Below are 6000 nucleotides of genomic sequence, written 5' to 3'. Positions count from 1 at the left end.
ATGTATCAATAAATCAAGTGAACCGGGTGAAATTCATTCCCTTACTAAACCTTGTTTTCAAATCGTGCTGATTTGTGGAGCCTTATGGACGGCTCGATATTGAATACTGTAATTAAAGAACCTACTATTTACTGTGTGAAGTCCCATCATTCTCGTGTCGCTCTCTGTCTCTGTCTCTCCCTCTCTCTAAGTGCATTTCCTGTCCGTCCGTGCTTCTAATTAGCGGTGTAGGAGTGCTGTAGTGTAATTAATATCTTGGTTGTTCAGTAGCAGGTTCATTACCTACCCTCAGTAATAGGCCTGTGAGCCTGACGATGCCATTATTACTAATCACTCTGTTTTAGCTACAAAACAACTCATTACTACTCACTCACTTCTACTGAGGTTGAGAACCACTCAGAGTGTGGTGGAGAGATAGACAGAGACACACAGAGAGAGATAGACAGAGACACACAGAGAGAGAGAGATAGGCAGACAGAGAGAGAGAGATAGGCAGACAGAGACACAGAGAGAGAGATAGGCAGACACACAGAGACACACAGAGAGAGATAGGCAGACACACAGAGACACACAGAGAGAGAGAGATAGGCAGACACACAGAGAGAGATAGGCAGACACACAGAGACACACAGAGAGAGAGAGATAGGCAGACACACAGAGAGAGAGAGATAGAGAGAGAGACAGAGACAGAGACAGACAGAGACAGAGACAGAGAGAGAGAGAGAGAGAGAGAGAGAGAGAGAGAGACTTGCTTTCTTGACTTCAAAAAAGCTTTAGACTCAATTTGGCATGGGGGTCTGCTACACAAATTGATGGAAAGTGGTGTTGGGTGAAAAATGCACAACTTTATAAAATCCATGTACACAAACAACAAGTGTGAGGTTAAAATTGGCAAAAAACACACGCACATTTCTTTCCACAGGGCCGTGAGGTGAGACAATGATGCAGCTTAAGCCTCACCCTCTTCAACATAAATATCAAAGAACTGGCGAGGGCACTAGAACAGTCTGCAGCACCCGGCCTCACACTACTAGAATCTGAAGTCTACTGTTTGCTGATGATCTGGTGTTTCTGTCCCCAACCAAGGAGAGCCTACAGCTGCACCTAGAATCTGTGCAGAAGCTCTATCAAACCTGGGCCCTGACAGTAAATCTCAGTAAGACAAAAATAATGGTGTTCCTAAAAAGGTCAGGACCAAAAATACAAATTCCATCTAGACACCGTTGCCCTAGAGCACACAAAAAGCTATACATACCTTGGCCTAAACATCAGCGCCACAGGTAACTTCCACAAAGCTGTGAACGATCTGAGAGACAAGGCAAGAAGGGCATTCTATGCCATCAAAAGGAACATAAAATTCAACATACCAATTAGGATCTGGCTAAAAATACTTGATTCAGTTATAGAACCCATTGCCTTTATGGTTGTGAAGTCTGGGGTCCGCTCACCAACCAAGATTTCACAAAATGGGACAAACACCAAATTGAGACTGCTTGCAAAAATATCCTCAGTGTACAATGTAAAACACCAAATAATGCATGCAGAGTAGAATTGGCCGATACCCGCTAATTAACAAAATCCAGAAAAGTTCAATTCTACAACCACCTAAAAGGAAGCAATTCCCAAACCTTCCATAACAAAGACTTCACCTACAGAGAGATGAACCTGAAGAAGAGTCCCCTAAGCAAGATGCTCCTGGGGCTCTGTTCACAAACACAAACACACCCCACAGAGCCCCAGGACGGCAACAAAATTAGACCCAACCAAATCATGAGAAAACAAAAAGATAATTACTTGACACATTACTGACACAAAATTAAGGAAAACTCGGACTATGTACAGACTCAGTGAGCATAGCCTTGCTATTGAGAAAGGTTGCCGTAAGGCAGACCTGGCTCTCAAGAGAAGACAGGCTATGTGCACACTGCCCACAAAATGAGGTGGAAACTGAGCTGCACTTCCTAACCTTCTGCCAAATGTATGACCATATTAGAGACACATATTTCCCTCAGATTACACAGACACATAAAGAAATCGAAAACAAACCCGATGTTGATAAACTCCTATATTGGGTGAAATATCACAGTGTACCATCACAGCAGCAAGATTTGTGACCTGTTGCCACAAGAAAAGGGCAACAATGAAGAACAAACACCATTTCACTTTTGTCACGTTCTGACCTTAGTTCCTTTTCTATGTCTTTATTTTAGTTGGTCAGGGCGTGAGTTGGGGTGGGCATTCTATGTTGTTTTTCTATGTTTTGTTCTAGTCGTTATATTTCTATGTGTTCGTTTGTTGTTTTTGTTCAGTATTCATTCTTTATTAAATTATTATGAATACGTACCACACTGCACTTTGGTCCTCTTCTCCTTCCACCAACGACAACCGTTACACAATGTAAACACATGTTACCCATGCCAATAAATCCCCATAAATTGAATTGAGAGAGAGACACAGACAGACGAGTGAGAGTGTCAAGTCTCTATCAAAATGCTGCGCACCCTGAAACACGTCATGCAAATGCCTCAGTGAGTCTCTGTGTGTGTGTGTGTGTGTGTGTGTGTGTGTGTGTGTGTGTGTGTGTGTGTGTGTGTGTGTGTGTGTGTGTGTGTGTGTGTGTGTGTGTGTGTGTGTGTGTGTGTGTGTGTGTGTGAGAGAGAGAGAGAGTCAGAGAGAGAAAAGGGGGGCACTGGAGTTAATCACTGAACAGGGTGTTGTTCATCTTGTGCTTTATTGTGGTTCAAAATGTTTTCCATTTGGAGTAAACAGTTTCGGTTACAAAACATTTTGCTACGGTCTGGGACTAATGAATACACCCCATTAAAGGACCCACCTCGCTAGGTGTTTCTGAGTTTCTCCCACTCATCCTCCAGTTCCACCCCAAGTCAAGGCCTCCGTGGTTCCTCTGGGTCAGGGTCACTCTGTCTGCCAGGGTCAGGACTCAGGCCATCTGATGGTCCTCTTTGGGAGGATTACTGCCCTGGGGGTGGGGGGGTTGGAGGTTCACTCTCACAGAAATCATTGTTTTTCATTTAGTTCAATTGATTATGCAGTCATTGGCTTTTTTTTGGTTGAAATTCAGTTTGACATTAAAATGGGACACAAAGTACATCATCTACAGAATGCACATTAAATGGTTTTCTTGTCAATACACACCGATTAAAAAATAGTGTGTATTGACATTTGATAAATAGAACATCCTGACGGTACGCTCAAAAGGTACACAACAGTATATCTCCAAATGAGGATCCTGACTAGGTAGACTTGTAGTTTAATATGCGATGCGGTCAGCTGGTAAAATGAAACTGTAGCACCACCTGCTGGACGGATAGTAGTCATTACTTGGTCATGATAGATCGACTCGAATATGGTGTTATATTCGAAACTGACTTGACAACAACGACATCAGACATGTTTAGTCTCAGTTAATTTAGAAAACTTACTGTACCAGCTTTGTTAGTTTATTTAGGATGTGAAACATTCTTATTCGGCTGAAGTCGAGACATTCATATTTAGCAGAAATCGAGCCGAGGAGAGAAGCCACTGAAGACTGTAAACTAAAAAAGGGTTTGGCGTCATGACATCAAATACCAGGAAGTTAAAAAAGTTAACAGCATCAAAGATGGTCTATTATATTGACAAGACATTTGAGTGACCGCTCTAACAATGGAAATACACGTCCTCAACGATGGAAGGCAGGCGGCAGGAGGCGAGATCAGGTGGGACCATTCTGGCCAATGATACGCGTTTGATCAGGCCGTAGAGATAGATAGACGACTCATCCTTGTATCTTTGCCATTGTAGTATCTGTGACAGCTTGGTCAGTGCCATTGAGGCTATCTCCATTTTAAAGTAGTACATTTTATTTTTCTTCATTGGCTGACTGCTCCCAACTCATATGAATCACCGCCAACTTGACTACTTTAAAATGGTGGAAGCCCTCAATGGCAATGTCCATGCTAGAATGGATTATGTCCATAATGAGACCTCATATCAATTAAATTAAATTCAAAGGGCCTTTATTGGAATGGGAAACATATGTTAACATAAAGTAAGTGAATTTAACAATAATCAGAAGTGAGAAGAAACCAAAACAACATTAACACAAAAAGATTAGAAATTAACGGTAAACATTGCACTCAGAAAGGTTTCACAAAGATAAAGTTATTACAAGGGTTATATTATCAGCTATCAGTTGTTTTAACAATGTGCCAATAGTTGTAGTATGACTAGAAGGGGGAAGATAAATAAACATTTTGGTTGTATATACAATGTTGTTTGCGCTCCAGTGGTTGCCCTTTTCTCATGGCAACGGGCCACAAATTGTTCTACCTTGACTGCACACTGCGGTATTTCACCTAACAGATATGGGAGTTTATTAATGTTATTATTTTATTGTCAAAGTCTTTGTGTGTCTGTGTAATCTGAGGGAATGATGTGTCTCTAATACGGTCATACATTTGGCAGGACGTTTGTTTGGTAGCGCAGCTCGGTTTCCATGTCATCGTTAGGTAGCGCAGCTCGGTTTCCACGTCATCTTTAGGTAGCGTAGCTCGGTTTCCACGTCATCGTTAGGTAGCTCAGCTCGGTTTCCACGTCATCGTTAGGTAGCTCAGCTCGGTTTCCACGTCATCGTTAGGTAGCGCAGCTCGGTTTCCACGTCATCGTTAGGTAGCGCAGCTCGGTTTCCACGTCATCGTTAGGTAGCGCAGCTCGGTTTCCACGTCATCGTTAGGTAGCGCAGCTCGGTTTCCACGTCATCGTTAGGTAGCGCAGCTCGGTTTCCACGTCATCGTTAGGTAGCGCAGCTCGGTTTCCACGTCATCGTTAGGTAGCGCAGCTCGGTTTCCACGTCATCGTTAGGTAGCGCAGCTCGGTTTCCACGTCATCGTTAGGTAGCGCAGCTCGGTTTCCACGTCATCACTAGGTAGCGCAGCTCATCGTTAGGTAGCGCAGCTCGGTTTCCACGTCATCGTTAGGTAGCGCAGTTCGGTTTCCACGTCATCGTTAGGTAGCGCAGCTCGGTTTCCACGTCATCGTTAGGTAGCGCAGCTCGGTTTCCACGTCATCGTTAGGTAGCGCAGCTCGGTTTCCACGTCATCGTTAGGTAGCGCAGCTCGGTTTCCACGTCATCGTTAGGTAGCGCAGCTCGGTTTCCACGTCATCGTTAGGTAGCGCAGCTCGGTTTCCACGTCATCGTTAGGTAGCGCAGCTCGGTTTCCAAGTCATCGTTAGGTAGCGCAGCTCGGTTTCCACGTCATCGTTAGGTAGCTCAGCTCGGTTTCCACGTCATCGTTAGGTAGCGCAGCTCGGTTTCCACGTCATCGTTAGGTAGCTCAGCTCGGTTTCCACGTCATCGTACGGTAGCGCAGCTCGGTTTCCACGTCATCGTTAGGTAGCGCAGCTCGGTTTCCACGTCATCGTTAGGTAGCGCAGCTCATCGTTAGGTAGCTCAGCTCGGTTTCCACGTCATCGTTAGGTAGCGCAGCTCGGTTTCCACGTCATCGTTCGGTAGCGCTGCTCGGTTTCCACGTCATCGTTCGGTAGCGCTGCTCGGTTTCCACGTCATCGTTAGGTAGCGCAGCTCGGTTTCCACGTCATCGTTAGGTAGCGCAGCTCGGTTTCCACGTCATCGTTAGGTAGCGCAGCTCGGTTTCCACGTCATCGTTAGGTAGCGCAGCTCGGTTTCCACGTCATCGTTAGGTAGCGCAGCTCGGTTTCCACGTCATCGTTAGGTAGCGCAGCTCGGTTTCCACGTCATCGTTAGGTAGCGCAGCTCGGTTTCCACGTCATCGTTAGGTAGCGCAGCTCGGTTTCCACGTCATCGTTCGGTAGCGCAGCTCGGTTTCCACGTCATCGTTAGGTAGCGCAGCTCGGTTTCCACGTCATCGTTAGGTAGCGCAGCTCATCGTTAGGTAGCTCAGCTCGGTTTCCACGTCATCGTTAGGTAGCGCAGCTCGGTTTCCACGTCATCGTTAGGTAGCGCAGCTCGGTTTCCAC

This window comes from Salvelinus fontinalis, chromosome 16 (genome assembly GCF_029448725.1).
Source record: "Salvelinus fontinalis isolate EN_2023a chromosome 16, ASM2944872v1, whole genome shotgun sequence".
Classification (NCBI taxonomy): Eukaryota; Metazoa; Chordata; class Actinopteri; order Salmoniformes; family Salmonidae; genus Salvelinus; species Salvelinus fontinalis.
The sequence above is the reverse complement of the archived record's forward strand: the minus strand, read 5'-3'. Positions refer to the sequence as shown.